Below are 24,466 nucleotides of genomic sequence, written 5' to 3'. Positions count from 1 at the left end.
TAATATATATATATATATACACATTTTTTTTTGTACCTGAGATCCAATGATAGGACCATTGTAAGTAGAGATTTTCATAATGAGCCACAAATTAGAAAATATCTACTCATTATAAAGTTTATATGCAGTTAGCAGTCTGTAATTCTTTGTTGGAACTAAAATTAAAATAATCTGGTTGTCTGTGACCCCCAATATAACTCTTCACAACAGAAAAAGAGATACTTACCTACAATAGATAATATATCAAAATATGCCCAATGACTAAGTTTTCCTTTTAAATACAAATGCACAGACATGATAGGGGAGGAAGAATGATCATTTAACAATATCCATTTACAGGTTTGTCTCAAATTGCAAAAAGTCAAGAGTACTTATAAAGTTCAAATTGGATCTTATGTATAAAGTATGCTCTTTATACAAAACAATATTTTTTGCTTTTTAGGGAAATTTCCATACCTCAGGAAGAAGCAAATTATATAGTATTTTTTTCTGTATAAGATAATTTTCTAGGTCTTTATCATAATTTTGTTTTCCTCTAAAGAAGTTTTCCATTTAAGAAGTATTTAAACTTCTGTCCTTTGGTAAAGTCTTAAAACAATTTACCATGGCCTTGGAAAAAATGGCTGGCCCAGTCAATTTTGGGGAAGTAGAAATAGTTTTTTAAAGTGTTATGATTTCTGGTCCCATCGTAACAATTTTGTCTTCTTTCCGAGTCAGTCCCGGTTTCCCAAGCATAACCTGTACAGTGACAATACTGTGATTCTACTACTTTAACTCTTCAAAGCAATGCCACTTAAAATATCTACCAGTTTCAATGTATGTCATTCCTAATCTAGAGTTAGAATATCATAATCCCCAGCCATGTTGTTAGGACTGAAAATCTATTTCCTAACATCTAAATAGTCTTGATTGTAATACAGACCATGGCTACAGATGTGATGGCAGAATTCTCCCAAGAAGTACTGCAAATATGTATAATTTGCAACCAAAGCGATCTGCATAAACAAGTGACCACATAAACAATCCACACCATTTGGTTTGACCAAAAGTTATGGCAGCAATGTTCTGAAAGCCACACATTGCTGTATGGGTAGGCAGTTTTCATTGCCCTCCGCTCCATATGGAAACCCAAATGGCTCAGCAAATATTGACTGAATTATAATTTTGATGTCATCAATCTTTTTCTTTGCATACTTGAGGTTTGTATCTTGCTCCCAATTTCAGATGATGAAAGTGAATTTAATCAGCAAATATTCTGATTACAATAAAAGAGATCCTGAAAGATAAATTCTCAGGTATTATAAGAGGCTTTTAGGGCAAACCCTGCAAAAAGGCTCCTTTGAAAGTTGCACCCTTTACATAAAACTGCCTCTCAGAAGAATAAAATATTTAGACAGCAACATTACAACAGAAAGTCTCTGCTTTAGAAAAAAAACGCATATTCAGGCTCTCCTTTGTCTATCTAGGAAGCTTCCTGTGGTTAGTCATCACCTTTGAAACATGAGGTCATGTGTTCCACTGGAACAGGAAAAATATTTCAGATCTGTGGTCCTCCAAAAGATATCCAAAGCATTTGTAAAGGAAGCAATGGTTTTTGTGTTATGTTGCTACTAAAATTCACAAGTAGGATACTTTCCTGTGTCATCCTTCCTTATACCTGTATCAAGTAATTTAGTATCACTTTCCAAATTATAAGTTCCCTGAAATATTTTCTTTGTTCCACACATTACCAACGATAGCATCTAATAATGGTCTTAGACTATTAGGCAACTCCTCAGTGAATAAATGATTAGATGAGTAGTCATTCAGTAATACTTAAGGATTGTTTCAAAATGAATTTCAAACCAAAGGGAAAAAAACCTTGATTTGTTTGCCTTGACACATCTTGTCACCTTTCCCCACTGTCTCACAACATTCTCTATCCCCAAATTCATGAAAAATGCACAAAAAAGACCTACTAAGCTTGGTGCATGTGTTAAGGCAGGCAATACACGCAAACATAAAATATAATCTTCGCACAATGAGATTTTTCTTTTCCATCTTTGTAAAAATATAATGCATGCAACGTTCTTTTCTAATGTGTAGTGGTTTTGCTAGTTAGGTACTTAGGAATAAACACGTTACTGCCAATTTGCTCACAGAAGACAGATTTGTGAGGTGAAATAGCAAAGAGGCTGGAGAGAAGGTTGGCGCCGGAGAGGATACAACTGATTATAAACCCTCTCCTGGGTTTTGGGCCACCACTGCCCTCTAGGGGACACATGGAAAATAAGCAAACTTTCTCAAGCTCAGAATTTGAGACCTTGGGAAACCATCTCGTCCATTCAACTTGTATTAAGGAAGACAATTTTAAAAGTAACTAAAATTACTTCAAGGATAGCTATATAATCCTTAAAAAACTTTACACTGCATGCTTTTCGAGGGCCACCTGCTTTGGAGTCACTATTGCCAGATAAAAATTTCTTTATTATGTCTATCCTAATTTTCCTGCACCATTTTAAACATGTCATTTCTTGTTCTATTAGAAAACAGCTGCTTACTATGACTAATGTGTTAGTCATTGTTTAGACTTTCAGCTTTTCGTTTTCAACGCCCCAGAAACCAGAAACTCCAGCTCTTTTAGTCTTTCTTAATGAAGTTAGTTTGTACAGAGAAAAATATGCCAACATTTCCAAATTGTTACTTATTTCTGGGAAGAGAAGCTTCAGTAATTTCAAGTGGAGAGCAAAGATCAACTTGTGGTTTTTACAGGGTGGATTAAACTTCAACCTTCTTTATAAAAATTAGGGATAATATCTAATGTTATCCTACTTTATAGGCAGAAATTAATCTGCTCTTTCATTCCTAAAGTCTTAAGGAAGAATTTAAATTAGTAATACTAAAATGAAGTCTCTGGAAATAAATCCTCTGCCTTTGGGAGAGAATTTCACAACTTTAGGGTGATACTGTGGAAGAGTGAGTTTCTTATAAGGCATCTATTTGTTCAACCATTTAACATTCGTTGAGTATGCCATTACTTATCAGATACTACGGTACAGGTTGTACGTATACAAAGAAACTTACCATTCAGTGGAGAAGATACATATTATAGCAGCATATTTTGTCATGTATTAAATTTAATTGTATTCAGTAAGTATTATTGAAATGCTTAGGTTTTATGTATATCATATACTAAACTCCAAGTACCTTGAGAGTACAGAATTTATTTTGCTCATCTCTGTAACACTAGAATCTTGGATGACTTAGTTTTTTAAAGTCTCATAATAGTCCTTTAAGTGGACTATTATTAAGTCCTCAGTTTATAGATGGAAAAAAATGCTTCAGCAATTTATAAGCTAGATCGTAGTAGATTTAAACTCGATTGTGTTTGTATTGTTGGCATCATGATTCTTCCTTACTTGCGTGCCTAGCATGGTGCCTGGCATGTAGGAGGTGTTCAATAAATATTTGTAAGATAATTAATTGGTGTGCCTTTCATAAGTAATGTGCTCTTTGATTCTAAGATGGTATTTCAAGTGCCTCCATGTTTGACACAAAATAGGTCTTCAGTAATTAATAAATGAAAGAATGAATGAATGAATTCAGGTTTCTTGGCAATTCTTCAGGATTTTTCCATTACCTTCATTCTCATGGTATATCCATAGTTGGGGAATAAAGTCATAAGACTAAATGAGATAAGTGTTTTTATGATGGTAACCTCTAACCATCCATCCTGGAATTCATTTTCTGGTAACCTCAGGACATCTGATAGGCCATTGTCTTGCCTTGTTGGCAATTTCATTGTTCAAAATTTTGAGGAAATAAAGGGAGGAACTGACATTTCAAAAAAAAAAAAATCAAATTCTAACTCATTGGGGGAAGTGGTTGGCCATGTGGAAGTAACAGGAATCTTACAGACAATATATACATAGTTTTTAAAACTGTGATGGGGATAGGTCTGAAAAAAAACAGACAAATATGGCAAATTTATGAGAACAGATTTTTTTTGAAGTTCAAAGAACAGACTAGAAGAATTCTATAGCATAAGAATTTGAAAGGAATAATGTCTTGAAAAGATTGAGATGTTTGCAAAAATTCTAAACATACCAAAAAAACTTTTAATATTAGTTTTCTCTGATGTTAGAATTATGAGTAATTTCTTTTCAAGTTTATCTGTCTATATTTTTAGTTGTCTACAAAGTGACTTTTCAGGTGATCAAAGCAATTCTGATTATATTCTAAAAAATAAAACAAAAGTTACTTTAAAATAGCAAGTTCTACCATGTAGTTGCACATAATTCTGAAGTGAAAGACAGTTGGAGGCCAGGCATGGTAGCTCACCCCTGTAATCCCAGCGTTTGGGAGGTTGAGGTAGGAGGATCGCTTGAGACCAAGAGTTTGAGATAAGCTTGGGCAACACAGCCAGACCTTATTTCTAATTAAAAAAAAAAAAAAGTTGGAAACTATAATGAAGAAACCACTGCAGTGGTTATTATGTGATCTTCTTTCTAGTTTCTATGTATCTCTGCTTTACATAATCTTTAAACCATCTATTTTGCTTCGTTCATAGGGCACATGTTTACTGAGAAACTTCTTATAGCAGCACTGCGCCAGGCACTGGGGACACAAGTGTCAGCAAGACAAAGTTCTTGGGGAGAAATATTATAAATAAATAAGGCATGTCTTTAATTCCAGTTAACAATGGTGCTTTTTGGGAAAATAAAGCAGGGTGGGGGTGAGGGAACGATGCAGTATGGTTGTTTCGGACACCGTGGTCAGGGTTTGAGGAGGCACTGACTCTAGGTCGGAGGCCTGAATGGTACGCATTGGCCTTGTGAACATCCAGGTAAAGAGTAGTAGTCCAGGCAAGGGAATAGCAAGTAAAAAGGAAAATTCTCAAATGAGTAAGACTAATTAGAAATATATATATATATCTCGGAATACATTTAAGTTTTTCTTTGTTTGCCTGTTTTTTTTTTTTTTTTTTTTTTAGACAGAGTCTCACTCTGTTGCCCAGGCTGGAGTGCAAAGATCCTGTCTTGGCTCACCGCAATCTCCACCTCCTGGGTTCAAGCGATTCTTGCACCCCAGCCCCCAAAGTAGCTGCGATTACAGGTATAAGCCACTGTGTCCAGTCTTTGTTTGCTTTTTAGCTTCAAGGAACACATTGTTCCCTCAAAAGACAGACCTGCAGCTGAGAGAGGATGGCAATGCTGATGGATGAGAAAAATAACAGAACTATAAGATTTTTTTTCTTTTTGTTGTTTATGTCAAGGAGAGAATGATGTTTGGAAGGGAAACGATAGACTCCTATTGCAGAAAGGGAAGAGAAGATGAATAAAGAGAGTGTAAGGGGACACTTTGCATTCTAAATGCCTTCAAGGGTGAGAGCTGTGTCCCTGTGTATCTATTTCTTTATTCCCTAGAAATGACTGCAACCCCAGGGCAAAGAGACAATGCTGGTGTTTCTATAGTTATTTTGATTAATCCAAATAAATTACCAGAATTTTATTGAAATGTGAGATTTGGTCATCATTACCCTTTTACTTGTGTTCAGAAGTTGTTCCACTCAAAATGTCCCTGTCCTGGCTTAAATTTACTTAAGGAGACTGAGGAAGGGAGAAGTTCCATTATGCTCTTGGAAAAGTGGTCTCGTCCTAGGAGAATTTAGCCCTTGAGGGAAAGAGGGGAGCTGAGGGAATGCGGTCCTAGAAAGACAGAGGGACTGAATTGGAAACCTCCCCCCCCAACCCCACTTCTCTGAACCCTGCTCCGCCTTCCTCTTATTTTCTTCAGTGCCCCATGCTTTTCTCTCCTACCTGTCCACCAACCAATTCAAATGTAGCTCCGTCTGCACCTCTACAGGAAAACTGGTGCCCAATGTGTCTCCGGAGAAACGTAAATTATCTTTCTGGAAACCCAGAGAATGTCATTTAAAACCACACGAAGATGAATTGGAAGGGTGGTAAGTGGGTGTGGCATGTGGTCAGGTGTAGGAGTGTTCCTTTGTTCAATTCAAAATTCAAATGTAGTGTGTAAATGAATTTTGTTTCCAGACATATGTAATTCCTAGTTCAATGTTTTAAAACAGGAGTATGAGCACCAAAATAACAAGTTTTGAGTGTTTTGATTCTTAAAAATAGCAGGGTGTCTCTTATGTTGCAGACACAGAGCGGGGTGCTAGGAAGTACCTGTCATCAATGAAACCTACCGAGTCCTTGCTGACCATCTTTGAGGAGCTGCAGAAAGCCCGAGAGGTGTACACAAGCAAAGGATTGTTGAAGGTGGATCTGATTTTCAAAGTGGGGAGGGAGATAGTTTCTTAAAACCTACATATCAGTGAGCCTCAAATAAAACATGGTGAGACTGACAGCTGGGCACTAGATGATTCACTAAGGAACAGATTTTGTACATGAACATCATTTCTTTTCCCTGAAAGAGTTACTAGGTTAACCAGTGGTGGTTATTAGTGTATCTCAATTTCTACAGGATATTTGCCAAGGCATCACATGGCATACTTGGGGCTAAGATGAAAAAATATGAGCAGGACATCAGGGGTGTTAGCAGTTTGTTGAATGGTCACAGCTAGAGATGGCAATGGATGGCAGTCTAGAAGGACATTTTTAATGCTGATGCCCCTGTTCTTGTTATTGTCAATATTTTTTAAAAATCAGGTGTTTGAATAAATAGAAAGTATAAGTATGCTAGGTAAATTTACAGATGGTGCAAAGTTAGGATTTCACTTAGTGAATAAGTGAGATGACAGAATTAGAATACACCCTACATTCCAAATGAAAATAAAATTGAAGTTGAGATGGAACAAATTTAATGTGATAACATTAATGGAAATAAATGTGAGGTCTCCTATGGAGGCCCTAAACAAACAAAAAACCCAAATCCAACTGTGCAGATACAGGGTGGGGCACATATGACTTGGCTTAGATATTTGAGAAGCACTTAGGAATTTCAGGTGTCACTCTGATATAGCAGCCACAAAAGCAACTTAGGTGTTAAGAAAAAGACAGTGCTTAGAATGAGCTGTTGCTAATTGTGTTTTATCCTGTTTTTGCAATACTCTGGGTTTGTGAAACATTAAAAAATCAGAGTATGTTCAGGGGAAAGTGAGTAGGGTGTTGAAGGAAGGAAAACAGAAGAAATAGTGAAGTGTTGGTAAGGAGCTTGTCAGGGCATCAAAGAGGAAGTCAACAGTTCATTAGCCCCAAAGGTTACATCTGGGATGAGTAAGGGAAATTTATAGAGAGACACATTATGGCTCAATTAGGATTTTCTATCAATCAGAACAGCCTGAATTTGGAAGGTCAAGAGAGTCCTATTGTCTGTGTGTTTTAGCATCACTTCAGTTGTCAGAAGAGTTTAGGATCATCATCTATGACCTTTAAGGTCCCCTTCAATCTTGAGAGTCTTCAGTTCCAGAGTTGTTTACTAGGCATTTATTGCATCATAATATGACTTAGCTTTTTGGATCACTTTTAGGCTATGCTTTTAGTATTTAAAGAAATAGAATAATAATACCTTGGATGATAATGGAATATAAGGCTTATAATCCCTTCCCCCATTCTCAGGTGGACACCTAAGAGAAGACTACAGGACTTCAAACATCAACCCATTTCAGTTCTGGTGTCAGCAAGGAGAGAAATGGCAAACTGAGCCAACTGTTTGATTGACACATAGAAGGCCAACTGGGTAAAATCATTACTTAAAGACTGGATTACCAGTGTACTCTCCAATTGTGTCTGGCCAGGGCATCATCCAATGCCATGGATGAAGCTTGCTTTCATTTAGCAAAATGTCGTAGTGATCGCCGATTGTCTGTCTGTAATAGTAAATAGCAACCTTTCTGTCAATGCTATAATAAAAAAAAACAGGTTATTGATGGTTACAAGTTTATTCCAATTTTGCTTATTATATTAAAAATGCTTCATCATTTTGAGTACAGTGGGGCTTAGGTGATTTGAGTAGTAGTCACAGCTTATATTATATCAGCATAACTAAATCCTACTCTCTTCAGGTATATAAACTCATGATTCCATCCAGAAGTCATGTATTTATTCAAGAGACAGGAATATTAATAATAACATGCATTTTCCTTTTTAGTTCCTTAGATCAAATATTTACTGATCCATATAATTCAGATCTGTATTGAATATTAATTCTGTATTTCATGGATCTTGGTGATTGTATCAAGTTCAATGCTTCACATTTACCTGAGTAACTAATAAATTTTTGATAAAAATAGTTCACTATGAAACTTCAGAATCATTTTGGACAGTAGCATAATTATTTTTGCATTTATAGTAAGCACAATAGAAATGTTACCAAACAACATAAGTCCAATACTTTTTAATAGTACCACGGTCAGAAAAGAGCTTACATAGCTTTTTTTCTTCTGCTTGCTTTACATTTATATTTTTGTCACAATACAAATAGCGTTCCTACAGTGCAAGATTAATGCTATGGTTTTCTATGTTCATTCTATATCATCTAAACTGCAGTTGGACCAAATAACAAAAAATAATCAACTAAATGCTAAACAACCCCTTGTAAAAATATGCATGGAGAGTCAAAGTCAGTATCAGAAAAAATGTCCCAGAATATATGCATAACTCACCATTTTTATTTTGGTAAAACTTCAGAGAACTTTTGTGATGATTCAATGAAAATCATACATATAAAGCTTTGCCACAGATTAGCTCAAGGTAGCTAGTTTTTATGGGACACGCTTACCATCATCATTATCATTATTGATGTAATTAATAATAATAACATTAGCACCTGAATTTAAGTAAATTATCCATCTGATACATGAGAGGTCTATTTTTTTCACTTTATATTTGTAGAAATTATTCCTAAAATTTTCTACTGGTTCCAAAATAGCTGAAAAAGAGCGTGTATAGCCAAGACAATCCTAAACAAAAAGAACAAAGCTGGAGGCATCACGCTACCTGACTTCAAACTCTACTACAAGGCTACAGTAACTAAAACAGCATGGTACTGGCACCAAAACAGATATATAGACCAATGGAACAGAACAGAGGCCTCAGAAATAATGCCACACATCTACAACAATCTGATCTTTGACAAACCTGATAAAAACAAGCAATGGGGAAAGGATTCCCTATTTAATAAATGCTGTTGGGAAAACTGGCTAGCCATATGCGGAAAACTGAAACTGGACCCATTCCTTACACCTTATACAACAATTGACTCAAGATGGATTAGAGACTTAAACATAAGACCTAAAACCATACAAACCCTAGAAGAAAACCTAGGCAATACCATTCAGGACATAGGCATGGGCAAAGACTTCATGACTAAAACATCAAAAGCAATGGCAACAAAAGCCAAAATTGACAAATGGGATCTAATTAAACTAAAGAGCTTCTGCACAGCAAAATAAACTATCATCAGGGTGAACAGGCAACCTACAGGATGGGAAAAAAATTTTGCAATCCATCCATCTGACAAACTGCTAATATCCAGAATCTACAAAGAACTTAAACAAATTTACAAGAATAAAGCAACCCCATCAAAAAGTGGGCAAAGGATATGAACAGACACTTCTCAAAAGAAGACATTTATGCAGCCAACAGACGCATGAGAAAATGCTCGTCATCATTGGTCATTAGAGAAATGCAAATCAAAACCATAATGAAATACCATCTCACACCAGTTAGAATGGTGATCATTAAAAAGTCAGGAAACAACAGATGCTGGAGAGGATGTGGAGAAATAGGAATGCTTTTACACTGTTGGTGGGAGTGTAAATTAGTTCAACCATTGTGGAAGACAGTGTGGTGATTCCTCAAGGATCTAAAAGAAATACCATTTGACCCAGCAATCCTATTACTGAGTTTATACCCAAAGGATTATAAATCATTCTACTATAAAGACACATGTACATGTATGTTTATTGTGGCACTATTCACAATAGCAAAGACTTGGAACCAATCCATCAATGATAGACTGGATAAAGAAAATGTGGCACATATACACCATGGAATACTATGCAGCCATAAAAAGGATGAGCTCATGTCCTTTGCAGGGACATGGATGAAGCTGGAAACCATCATTCTCAGCAAACGCACACAGGAACAGAAAACCAAACACCGCATGTTCTCACTCATAAGTAGGAGTTGAACAATGAGAACACCTGGACACAGGGAGGGGAACATCCCACACTGGGGCCTGTCAGGGCATGGGGGGCTAGGAGATGGATAGCATTAGGAGAAATACCTAATGTAGATGACAGGTTGATGGGTGCAGCAAACCACTATGGCATGTGTATACCTATGTAACAAACCTGTACGTTCTGCACATGTATCCCAGAACTTAAAGTATAATTTAAAAAAAAAAAAGAAAGAAAGAAAACTAATAACCTAATTGCTGTGCTTCTAAGTATGATCATCGGCTTAGTACACAATACCAGCAGTGGTGGATTAAATGGCAAACTCAAGCTTAATCTAACTACTTCTTAATCTTCCCCAGACAGCCTTGTCAAATGCAATTTGCTCTATGGCAACCCTGCTCGGAAGGTAGCCTCACTTGGAGGCAAAATATCCACTGATGTTAACAAAATTCCCCATTTAAATAGAAACAAGTGCAGTGGTGAAAGCGAAAATGATTTTAGTTTGAAAAAATGGGGTTCATGAATCCTTAAACCATGACTATAGAAGTAAATATTTCTAATGCCGGGCAACAAAAGCAAAAGTCAAGGACTGATTGCATATCATTATATAGTATGTCTGTTAATTTTTTGTTTATGATTTTCTCTGGATTTAAGGATTCAATATGGGCTGCTTCAAATATAAAGGTAAGCATTATTAAGAAAATTACTTCCGAGAAAACAAGCAGAGTCTTCACTCGATTAAAAGGTTCTCATCTGTTAAACACTCACATATCTCAGGGCAGATAAGATTTTAGTGGTTGTAGAAAATGAGATGTTACAAGCTAAGATTATTACAGAATCACAGAGCTAGGAGATCATCAGGGGGCCACTGAGTTTATCTTTCTGTCTACATTCAAAACAGCACCCAAGAGAGAAAATTGTACATCCTCTTCTTTAAAATTTTTAGCATAAACTGTATTTGAGCCTTCTTAACAGCCTTCTTTTTTGTTGTTGTTTTTAACTAGCACTTCATTTCTGAAGGAATTCTGAAAAAAGTAACTTAGGGATTACATCATAGAAATATCAGAACTAAATGAGGAGGGCAACACTTGTTGAGTTTCATATTCAAAAGAAACAACACCAACAACTGAGATAATGCCATCAGTAACACAGAAGGCCCATGAAGCTATACTAGACTAGGAGAAACCTGGTGGCCTGGGATAATGGGAAAAGAACATAGATTCAAACTGAGCTTTAAAGGATGAAAAATCAAAAATAAGCAAAATAATTAAGTATTACATTATTTGCAGAAGAGAACATATGGGCCATTTGGGGACTGACTTGAGTTATATGTTAGGAAGAATTTCTTCAAAGTGAGGAAGGACACTAAACACTGAAATGAGCTCCTGGTGTAGGTGATACAATTTTATCTTTGATGATGATCTTTTCTCAAAGTAAAGATGCTAATGTTTGAACTAGTTTAGGCAAAATAGTTTACCTGAAGATGGAAGTATGACCTTATTAAATTAAATCAAAATGACTGAATAAATGCCATTTGGTGTCTGTTATTCTTTAGGATAAAAAATAATCATCAGAATTTTCTATCTCCATAACACGAAATGTAATACTCCTAATACCTAATGTGTGTCGTGCAAACCTAAAATATTTCACCTGTGTATCACTAAGTCTATAATCAGTTAAGAGTGTCATCACCCCTCTTTCCAAAGGTTTCAAATACATATATTTAAAACCATTTTCAAATTAGTTATAGGTAAATAATATAAATGTATACTTGGAAACAAAACAATATTTCAATTGACAAAACGTAATAATGGAAACTGGGTTCATGACTAATGACATACTCTGACTAAATCAAGAGATATAAATAGACATGAAAGACAACTATCAAACTGCTTGATAAAATAACTATAGTTTCTCTTTGTTTTTCAAATTCCAAGATAAGGAGAATACAATGAATACCTAAGTTTACTATGAACAAAATGCCTTTGTGTTGCCATTCATTTTAAAATCAGACTCCAAAAAATATACATAGCTCAATGATTAGACAAGGTTTTCCCACACATCCATCGAGATTGGGAGCCGGTAGAGAACACCCATTTCTCTGGCATGGGATTTGAGTTTAGACTTGTTTAGAAGAAGTAACCAACAGGATCAGTGTTTATTCTCTAGCAGCCAAAGAACTCTCATCTGTTTCTCCTAGTCAGGGCATGTTGCTAGTAGTTGATTCTAGGCAGAGACACAAGTTTCATTGAAAGGACATCTGTCAGAACTGAGTTTTAATGTCACCTCTAATTACCTACTGGTTGCATGAACCTGCAGAAGAAACTTTATTTCTCTGAGGATAGTGGTAAACTGACCGTAATTTCTTATAAACATTAGTTCTCTTTTCTGTGGATTAGAGAAGGCATCATGATGGCATGTATGGGGATGACTATATTTTTTATAAGCAAATGTGGGTAAGAAATGACTCTCTCGTCTCTTGTTCTAGAAATGGAACTTCTACCTCTGTATGTGTGGCTGATACCTGTATGATCTTAAAATGACCTCATTGGTAACATTCACATTAATTAAAATGCTTCCAAATAGCAGCATGCCAATATACTAATTTATAATAAAAATATATCCATCAAGCTAATGAGCTATATTGACTGATTGCTGTATTTTTCCCTAAAGGTATAGATATAGATAGAAATCCAAGTATATGGGAAGAAGAATCATAATCAATGAACTGGTTCCAAGTTAGTCTGGGTTCAGAACCAGGGGAATTCACTGGAAGGTGTAAATGGCTGGTGTATTTAGGCCATGACAACCTAATGCATTTTTCTGTCACCAGGGACACATTTGCTACATGGTCCAGAGACTTGTGTTCCTGTCCCAGAATCTCCACATCCTATCAATTGCTGGAAAGATACTGCCTGCATTTGCCCTTTTGAATCTCCTTTTTTTGTACTTGCACTATCAAATAAAAACAATTTCTGATGGATAAGCATGTTTACTCATAAGAGTTTTTAAGTGATGTGTAGGCTAAATGCTGAAATTTTAAGCTAAAATGCTACTTACTCGCTTGCATGGAAATACTAGGTAATAATAGACTAAGTGCTTTGCTGACTTTATATGGAAGCAAGATGGAGTTTCAGTAACATTCTCCACGTGCTGTTCTGAAAAATCATGAATACCTGATTATATATAAATTCTCTTTGAAAGGGAATACAGTGTTTTTACTTAGCATGAACAAAATGATTTTTCAGTTTTTCCATAGCGTCTCTCTTCAAAATGTTACATTTTGGCAAAAGCTAACAGAATAATATATACAAAGATGACAATCAATGAAAACAGAAACGCTATAATAACGGATTCTGAGATTACAAAACTGAGAACCTGGGAATCAAGCCCAGTTCAACATTTACAATAATGGATGTCACTTGCACCTCATGGTCTATAAGGGGATGGTGGAAAAATGAGGAAGTGGAAGGGAGGAGTCTTATCTGGTTCTCTGCCCAGTCAGTTCATTGTTGCACTAGAAAGTGATATAAATTCACAGTTCTCCTGTAAGGCTAGGTAAGGACATGAAATTCTCAGGGGAAAATGATATATCCAATTTAGAAGCTGCAATATGGGTCAAATAAATGTAAATGGGAATAATAAATGCCATCGAAAAAGTCCTAGACTAGGAAAAGCCCAGGGGTACTAGATATTGCAACAGTGGCATATAAGGAAAGCAGTAACAGCATTTCATTAGGATATTTTATTAGCTGGAAGGATTTTTTTAAAGGAGAAAATTTATGTACTTCATATAGTTAATTTGTACTCAAATATTTGAAATGCTTCTTTTGACTATAAGTGTGTGTGTGTGTATATATATTCATTTCTATTTTTATCACAGAGAGTAAGATCGCCGAAATCTCCCTATTTATATACATATAGTAAAAGCCTTCATTATATAAAAATAATCTACAAAGCCCACTCACAGGTCAAGTGTATTTAACTCTGAGTTAGGAAACTGTATACTGAAGTACAGCCCACTCTTGTTCCTTTTACAGCCAGTCTCTATGCAAGAAGTCTGAAACGAATATTTCAGTGACATTCCTCTGTAGTAATGCCCCTTGTTTGTTTTAAAGATTCAGTTTTTAAAACTTCTGTGCCCCAATTAAGTGGATATTGTCCAATAGACTTGATAGGAAATCACACATTTAAAAATATTACCTCATAATATGTTGTCTTATTGGGTTTTATATTTAAAACTAATGTAATGGGTTTTATATTTCACTATGTACAAAATTTTTAATAATAAAAATATTTCCTTCAAATTCAGATCAGAGCACTTTCTGGATTGGTAAGTACTTTTTGGTTTCAAAAATACATTTTAAATTTGAAAGAGAATTTCTGGATTCAGAAAGAGTTTAATATTTAACACACAAAAATGTGTTTTAAATCATCTGCCTTTGACAGCTCAGCTAACAAGCCAATCTTTAGACTTTACCAGAAACTTTTGCTTGTGGAATTAGGGCAGGGACTCCTTGCAATAAATTTTTTAAAATCTTAGCTTCATTGGCTAAATTTAAGAGTCTTGAGATCTGGAAATGAAGGAGAATTATATATTATAAATTATCATGGAAAGAAGGTACATTTCTAATTAAATGAATTTTGACTTAGAATAAAATGACTGAAACTTTTGGTGCTTTTCCTGTCTAAATTGTAGGACTAGAGTAGTAGGATGATATTAGAATTGTATTAGCTGAGTCAGTGCTTAAGGAGCATTTTGAGATCCTTGGCCTTTAAGTACCACACACTTTGAAAGAAGCAATTTTACTTATAGCTCAATATAATATAATACAATATGGAGAAATAATGTCAACGACAGCTTCAGGGGGTGTTGCCCTATTTATGAAACCTTAACATGTCACTTATGTGTGGCTGGTTATGCTCCTCCATACAAGCAGCTAAGACAACCATTTTACTGATGCAAAAATTAATAAAGAAAACAAAAGTAAGAAATGAAGGCAGAAAGTGAAAGAAGAAAGAGACCAAAAAAGATGCCTCACAATCACAAGCCATTCCACAGGCAGAGGCAAATGATAAGATTTGTTTACTTTGTTCTCACCAAATGTAATTATAAACCACTTGGTTCTTTGTTTTACTGTTAATATTGTAAATTCTGTAAATCTTAATACATCTTTCCTGTCCCACTCCCCAGATGCCACATGGTCATTTTAAAGAAGGACCATTTCTCACCCACATGAACCAAGGGGATGAAAAAGGGATGACTGATTTAAATATCCTAACTCAGAATTTATGTGGATTTAAAAATCTCTGACTTAATGTTGCATTAACTACTGGTGGCTGCTTTACTGCCTTTAAAACATGCATATATAATTGGATACTGTAATGCTTTGCGGGTAAAATAAATACCAACTCACACTAAAATAAATACTCCGCATGATGAAGTTCATGTAGACATAAATTAATCATTTACCCGTTAGCCAATATGCACAGGAAAGAAATAGATCACTTATTAAAGGTTGCCTCATCTATAAAATGGGAAAATAAAATGCTGATATATTTTACAGTGCTGCTGTGAGGAAAAAATGTATAAAATTATTGCTAAGCCATTTATAAACCATAAAATGCAGTATGAACATTAAATTAATAATATTTGTACTAATTCAGATTCAACACCCTCTGCATTAAATATATATTTTTGCCTATTGGAGCATACACAAAACTGAGCTGAGGCTTTTTATTTAATTTTTAATGGTGTCTTCAGAATTCTGCAAAGCATCACAGAAGTTATTGGCCATGTGAAAACAACTTTTCAGTGGCTTATTCCCACCATTTCTGAGACAAAGTTCCTGGCTGTTCACATCTCCAACCCCATATTTAAAGTCTTCTCCCAAAGGGCCTTATGTCTCCACTTGCATAGACACAGCAGTTGCAAAAGGAACATGGGTTTAAATTTCTCAATCAAGTGGAAGTTATTAACATGCTTTGGGCTTTGTTTTATTCTACATTATAGACGGAGATAGAGAATTAATGCTAAGTTGGGAGTGAGAGTGGGTATGTTGGGTCTCTGCATATTGTATCAAAATGATCTGCACTGTAAACCCGTGCTGGGACAGCAGCATGGCTATGAGTCAGCAGGGTCTCAAGGCTATCAAGCTGCTCAAAATGTTGCTGGCTCTAGAGATAAATCAAGCTTTTGTTTCTCAGTTCGCATCCAGAAATGTCATTCAAGGGCACAAGAGAGAGTTAAGCAACATAGAACATAGTTCCTTTCTTCTTCTACTTCTTCTTCTTTTTCTTTTTTTAATAGAGTATTGTTATTTTGAAGACTTACTTGTACAAAATCTGTAATACACTCAGCACATTTTTAACATTGTCAATGTCCCTTTGATTCTCAATGACAAAACATATCAGACGTTCCTCCACTCACTTCCTTTTATAGAGGCCATTAATATAGAAATATCTCCTCTTCTTCTATAAAATGATAAATGGCTGGCTGGAGATGTCTGAAACACTGCCAAATCTCCCCCAATGTATCATGTGTCACCAGCAATAATAAACAGTGACTAATCTTTGGTCATGAATTATATTTATGGCTTCCTTGTCATCAGTAGGTAGGTATTTTCTCGAACCAGGTTCAAGGCTCTAATATTTATGCTAGGAACATGTGTGCTAGGACAAGTGTGCCTAGGTTCAAAGGAAACTAATCCTCATTTTTTTTTTCATTTCATTGCTTATGGAGCTTGTTATTTTCATCTGTATCTACCTCTTTTTGCCTCAGGATTTACCCAGGAGTATTTTGATCAGGATTCTAATTTATCCCAGTAAATTTACCATTTTGGTGATAACAGTTCCTTGCCCAATAGGAAAAATAATAAGGAAAGGAATATGGCTGAAATGCAAACTTACCTAGTTAAAATTTATCAATGGTCAAAAAGAAAATACAATGAAACCATGCCCTCCATCTCATAAATCCAGCTGTGGGTAAGGGGATCAAAGTTTCCCTAAACAAACTCTAATAAAGGCAGAACACCAGAATACACAATCACTATATTGCAGAATGGCAAATTAAGGCTCTGAAGGAAAAGAAATGAGGTGAATACGGGTACAATTCAACTTCAATTCGATTTAACCAATACCAGGCACTGGAGTACATGGTTGGGATACAGCAGTGAAAGTCAACAACAATTATTGCCTGTTTGCAGTTTATGTTTTAGATGAGGGAGAAAGACTGTAACAATGAGTGAATTACATCATTTATCAGAAGTTGGCAAGTATCACAGAGAGAAATAAATCAGAAAAGGGAACTGGAAAGTGTGGGAAGAGATTACATTTCTAGAAGGGTAGTTAGTGAAGATCTTATTGAGAAGGTGAGATTTGAACAAAGACTTCAAGGAGGTGAGAGAGCAAGTTGTGGTTGTGTGACTAAAGAAAAGTGTTCCAGACAGAGGAAATAGCAAGTGAAAAGGTCCTGAGGCAGAAACATACTATGTGTTCTGGCAGAGTGGCTGGAGTAGAGTAGAACGGGAGAGGGAGGAACCGGAAAGAAGTGAGGTCAGGCAGGTCATTGCTGGCTGACTCTGCATGAAACAGGCAGCCAATGGAGGATTCTGAGTCAAGGAGCAAAATGATATGATTTATACTTTATTGAAAAAAAGACTGTAGGAGGCAAGGGTGGAAGCAAAGTGATCAGTTAAATTCATTAAAATTAATACTTCAACTCTCCTCTTTGCATTAGCTTAATGAACATGAGCAAGACATTAATGATAGGGGATAGTTTAAAATTAAATGCAAACATATTAGAGCTGTAATTACACAAAGCTAAAACTGGCTGGAAGAGAGAATTCAATACAAAAATCAATAAATGTCCACTTGACCAACTGGTAAGTTGAACACATTTTTGACTAAGTTGTGAATATATGATTAAAAAAATGATTAAACTTTGGGAACTTCAAGCATCGAATGCTAAGGAATAGATTTAAAATGTTGCTCCTTAATATTGACTGGATTGTGGAATTAAACAAGTGTCTATCTTGACACTGAGATGCTCTTCTCAGGTACCTTTCAGTCCTTTGCTTATTGAGAGTTGGAAGTTGGGGAAACATGAGCAGTTAAGCAGAAAGCATACCACCAAGAAAGATGAAGGAACCGAGTTTGGATTCATGGTAAGTGTTTATTTTCAAACTTAGAACATATGAACGATGGGAACACACATAAAAAGTGGGGTCTTCTCTGGGGAGTAAAGAAAAAGGAAAAATCTAAACACTGATGAAAGGCGAATTTAGAATTCAGCCTTCTACTCAACCTTCCTGGCAGTAGAAATGATTAGGTTATGAAACAGGGCTCTTTCCCATCTCTCCTGAGCTGTTTAAGTTTAGAACAGATTGGGACTGAAAAACTGTCAAATTTCACAGTAGGAATGCCTATTCAAAGAGCCACTTCCCCTCTCTGAAGTAGGTTACTACATTCACCTGGGGAAATTTCTACTGGTTTATAATTAGGTGGCTAATTAAAAAGTGGATTATCAACTATATTAAAATATGCTAGAAAGATGTGTACATTTTTCTTTCTTTAATTTTGGAAATCTGCCATTTCCTTAAAAATATCCTTACTGGGAAATTCCATGTTTGATATATAAGTTTTCTTTTTTCTTCAGAAATAAATTTTTTTGAAGTGAGTCTAAGATTTCTGTTTATTGAGGTAATGAATGTAATTTGATGTTTCTCTGTCAGTAAAAAGTACTTAACATCATAGCTATCATTCTTTACAATAAGAAGAGAAGGCTATAATTAGAACTCCAAGGCAATGAAAGGTCCCCGAATTACTTTAGAGTGAAAATAATAAAGATGATGAAAATAATAACTGTTTTCATTTACTCACTTATATGCGAAATGCTTTGTGTCTCAATTATCTCAAGAGCCCTATGAGGTAAATTTATGCCCATTAAACAGATGAAGAAACTGAGCGCAGAGAAATTAGGTAAATTATCCAAGGTCACACTGCTTGAAGATTGTAAAGCTGAAATGCAAACTCACGTCTGACCTCAAAACTCTTGCATTAACCAAGATTTTTTTCCCCTCTTAAAATAGTTTAGCATCAAGTCAAAACTATTTTGATGTATTTAATTGGTTTTGAAATTGATAATATTCATGTATCACATAAGCAATGAATCAAGATCTTATATTAATCAGACCATATTTCTGAGCCATTTGTCCAAATATTAGCTTATTTTACAAAGTAAAACATGATCATCAGGAGACTCCTGATGCATTATAACAGCACAAGTTAAAAAGTTAGCAGTCACTTGGTACTATAAGTTAATTTTTTTTGTTTGTTTACATGGAGTTTCGCTCTTGCTGCCCAAGCTGGAGTGCAATGGTGCGATCTCGGCTCACTGCAACCTCCACCTCCTGGATTCAAGCAATTCTCCTGCTTCAGCCTCCCAAGTAGCTGGGATTACAGGTGTGCATCACCATGCCTGGATAGTTTTTTGTATTTTTAGTGGAAATGGGGTTTCACCCTGTTAGCCAGGCTGGTCTCAAACTCCTGACCTCAGGTGATCCACTCGCCTCAGCCTCCCAAAGGGCTGGGATTACAGGTGTGAGCCACTGCGCCTGGCCTGTAAGTTACTTTTTATTTGTCTTTTTCTATTTCTTCCAATTTCTGAGAAGATTAAATGACTAATTTCTGAGAAATTAAATGGCAGCCCATGAACTTTGCTAAAATCATATCTATATGCCTTCTAGACTAGTCAAGTATTAAGTGGGTAACTCTACTCCTAAAGGCACCTATATATTTGCACTTCAAGTAGATAACTTAGCAGACAGGCATGACTAACTGTACTGGGATAGGCTTACTGAACTGTTGATAGTACTCAGTACTGATACCATTTGGGTGATGTGGAGTTCCTTCTCAAATGACAACAACAACAACATAATTATACTAATATTTTTGAGGGTGTACTATGTATCAGGCATTGTGCTCATTGCATATATTACTTCACATTACTCCAGGGTTTCTCAATCTTGATACCATTGATATTTTTGGCCAGATGACTCTTTGTTGTTGGGGGCCATCTTGTGCAACTAGGATAATTAGCAAGCATCCCTGGCCTCCCTAGATACCAGTAGCACACTCAGTCCCTCCAATTGTTACAGTCAAATTTCTCCTGGCGGGCAAAACTTCCTCCTATGGGGAACCTCTGTTTTACTTCCTCTATGACTCTAGGAGGCTGATACTGTTAGACTAATATTACTGATGAGGAAACTGTGGCTCCCAGAGACTTACATAAAATGCCTAAGGTCTCATAGATAGAAAGTTACAGAGTTAGAATGCATATAAATTGTCTCTCTTGAACACGGTTACATTGAGGTTGAAATTCACATGTGAATTTCATGTGCATTTCATTTGCCCTCTTTCCTCTTCTTCCTGTCCTTCTTATGGTGGGCATGGAACAGTGGGAGGGAAAGGCAGTGCACATGACATAAGGCACATAACTTTTATTGTTCCATGGTCTTTTAATCGACAGATTAATTTCATTTTAACTGGAATTCTGGAAACTAATGAAAAAAAATTACAAGTGCTAGATGGTCTATTCTCAGTGTTCTTGAATCTGTCTGATTTAATTCTAACCAATTAGCATGCCATTATGGAGGAATATTATGTTGGGAATCAATATTAAGCTAAATACTAATATTTTATTCAGTATTAAAAATTTATACAAATGGTAATACAAGTGCTTTATCCCTACTTTCTCTAAATGAGAAGAAATGCTTCCTTAGGGCGATTCCAGTGAAAATGATATCTTCTTAGGAGACTATTGGTATTATGCTTTACATAGATCATTGCTTAAATGAATCAATAACAATTAACTGAATGAAATTTGCTTATTATAAGACAATGAGTTTTTCAGGGTATCAAAAATTGTTTTTCTTCTTATAGTTACAGTGTAATCCCATGTTGAGAACAAAAGCACATTATTGTCCAATATTATTCTATGTAAAAGAATAAAATAAGTGTCATGCTTACCCTGATTTTAGTAAATCATTTCTTTCTTTTTTCCTCTTGGATACTTTACTCTTTATTGATTAAGATTTAATACTAGGCTGGAATTTTTGAATCTAAATGTATTCAGATTTTGCATTTTACGTCTTTGCAAAGAGGAATACACCTAGATGCACTCAAATACACCTAAACACTGAGCTAGGTGAGCATGTAATAACCCCCTAAAGATAGTTTAGTAAGGCATGATTTCAAAACTAGATTTCAAACCTGCTTTCCAAATTGTGCACCTGGGTACCTTCCCCAATGTCTGGCCTTGCCTTGCTACATAGCATGGACCCTGCAGAGCTTCCTGGCCCTGCCCTCCTTCTGGCCTGTTCCTCTATTTCTTCTACCTCCTAATTGCAGTAACTTTTTCCAGCTTCCAAGGTAGGGTAGCAATGAAAGATTTCCATAGTTTGGATCTAATGAAGACATTTACAATTTTTATCACTTACGTACTTTAATTCCCAACTTCTTGGTCAAATATTTGACAACTACCTGAAAACTAAACCATTTAAAATCTCTCTAACTTTCTGAATTATTGTACTCTGTTCCTCAGTATTAAAATTAGAAAAGTTTTGCTCCATATTTTTGCTCCAATTGGGTAGGCAAGATCTATCGGTTAATATGCACGTAGCTTGTAAAGGGTGCTTGTAACTCTAAAGCCGTATTAGAAGTTAAAAACTGACACGCAAAATCAAAGGAAAAAAAATCATTGAATAAATTAAGTTAACTGAAACATTACAGATTGGAAGTCTGTTCAGCATACTAATCACCATTACCAATAGGAAAATTTAAACAAAAAAAATAACATTGAATGGATTGACTTTTCTAAAATATTGATAGGATTTTATTAGTAAGTGTTTTATGCATATGGCTATTCTGAACATTCCTTTAAAAATGAAAGACTACAGCCTTAATGAGAGATATTATTACATGAACATATTTGAATCTGGCTCATGAAACATAGGGCTTGAGAATTTGAAATGTGTGCATAAAATGCAAATAGATTTAATTAACTGAAAACCCATAAGACAGAACTTCTTCAAATAAGCAATTACTTTGGGGACTAATAGTGTAAATAGGATCCTGGTTCATTAGCACAAATACCCATATGAGAGAAGGATCAGCAAATTTTATTCTTTAAGTTATTTATGCACACATGGTAATATCTCATTAATTTGGGGCTTCAATAAATTTAAAATATTTTGGTAATTTGTTCATGAGCTGGGTGGACGTTTACTTTTGCTTTGTAAACACTTTATTTATAGGTGGATAATATATGGTGTTTTAAACATTTATTTTCAGTCTTATGTACACTTTTTAGACACAGAATAAACAATTTTGAAGGAACCTCAGGCACTTTACAAGTTCCTACATACATCCAATCTATATGCTAATAACAAAATGTTCGTATGATTTATTATAACAGGTCTCCTTAAGGACTTCTACTTTATAAGGTTTTGTTGAAGTTAGTATATGTAGTTAAAGGTAATAAAAGCCACATTTGTTTAAGAGTTATCTATAATTCAGCTTTCCCACAAATTCATATATGCCCACCATCTTAATTCTTTGGAATAAATGAAATGTTACAATATTTGCAGCTATACACAGAGAGTTTTCCTTTTAAATATGCATTAGACCATATAAACATATGAAGAAAAATAAAATATAATGAAGAGTGAAAATAACAATAATTTTATGGGTGGACAAAGGAAAGTAAACTGTCCATACTGTCCTTTTCAAATAATTCTACTTTTTTTAGGCACAATACTCTGGGGAAAAAATTCAATAATGTGGACCTTTTTTCAAAAGCTGATTTTACTCACTTGGGATGACTCTAGTTCTAATAAGATTTTCTAATTAAAGACATTCAGTGCCCAGGCCAAAAAGGGCGGATGCTCCAAGCTAAGGCATCTGGGAAAAAGAGAAATGCCACGCACAGCAATCTGGTCATTTCTAAATCTTTCTTGTATATGGCCATGACTTTTCAGAGTCCACATGTCAATTTCCTGTACAAAATGCTACGCACTAAAGAATTTTAAGTGCGTATATAGTGGGTAGAAGAGTTATGTTATTTTAGTAATCAAAACTCATATGTAGGTCCAAATGACTCAAATTCTAAACCAGAGAAAACATATTCAACTAGAATTTATAAAACCCATAATTGAACTAAGAAATGTAATATTTCTATTTTTTGTGAAACATAATGAAGACAATCTAGATATTATTCATAAGTCATGCCATCTTTACGCAAGATGCTTTTCCATTTCTTTGTTAAATATTGTGAGAAAGGGGAAAGCCAATTCTGTTACCTAAATTAGTAGTTACTCACCATATGAAGGGGGAAAATCAACTTCAATTCCATCTTCATAACTTAGTCAAGAATGCTTGATGAAGAGGCCTCTTTCATGTGCTTCTTGATTATTATAAAACCTAGGAAAGAGATACATACAAGCATGGAATGTTTCACTCTCAAGAAGAAAACCACTCAAACAATATTAGTTTCTTATGTCAGTGATTATTTCTCATGAGAATGAGAAGTGTGCCAACCAACTACATGCCATTTACAAATCTCCTAGCTGCTTACAAAAGTCAGAGCAAAGAAGGCTGAAATGACTACTGCCTTTGGAGACAGAATATCTGGGGTCAAATCTCACTCATAGTTTTCATCTGAGTGAACTTTAAGTTCTTAGCTTCCTGGTGATGCTGCCCTCATCTTCCAGGTGGAAGTAATAATACCAGTTACTCAGTAGGACTGTTTTGACAGTCAAATGAGATAATGTTTGTTAAGGAATTTCTTTAACAGCAACACTTTTTATTTATGCTATGACTTTCTTTTTACCTTGAGGATTTGAGGTGCTTTCCAAGAAATTAATGAAATATAAATAAAAGATATATATATATATAATATATATATAGGCCATATATACTGGTCAACACAGTTGAAGTGATTGACATTATAATTTGGATTTGAATTCCTTGGTAATTTAGGTGAAAGGAAAACAAAGTCCTATTCGTAGGAGAAACGCTGTAAGTCCTATTCTTAGGAGAAAGCATATCACTTCCTCCAAAGAAACCAAATATTTTATCCTCCTAATAAAAAATTCATTGAGAAATTTTTCATGTAAAACCTGAAATAGAGGCATTGAGATAAAATGGACTATTTTATGAGTAGGACTGACTACCTAATATAAAAACTGAAGGGCAAAACAGTAGTTTTGCTTGGAGGTAGTTATTATTGCCATAAAAACTGTGTTATTCCTAGAAACAAACCTGAAGCTTGAATCAGGAAGA

At 35.2% G+C, this 24,466-nt stretch overlaps 1 protein-coding gene across 1 annotated transcript in view; it reads right to left on the bottom strand.

The window, feature by feature from the left end:
• RHOBTB1 (Rho-related BTB domain containing 1) overlaps positions 1-24,466 on the bottom strand; it is a 132,844-nt gene that overhangs the window by 96,022 nt on the left and 12,356 nt on the right. The window contains exon 2 of the mRNA XM_011988315.1: positions 23,505-23,605. The gene's annotated coding sequence lies outside the window, so the exon portion shown is untranslated. The remainder of the gene's footprint in view (positions 1-23,504; positions 23,606-24,466) is intronic.

This window comes from Mandrillus leucophaeus, unplaced genomic scaffold (assembly GCF_000951045.1).
Source record: "Mandrillus leucophaeus isolate KB7577 unplaced genomic scaffold, Mleu.le_1.0 Scaffold327, whole genome shotgun sequence".
Lineage (NCBI taxonomy): Eukaryota > Metazoa > Chordata > Mammalia > Primates > Cercopithecidae > Mandrillus > Mandrillus leucophaeus.
The sequence above is the reverse complement of the archived record's forward strand: the minus strand, read 5'-3'. Positions and strand labels throughout refer to the sequence as shown.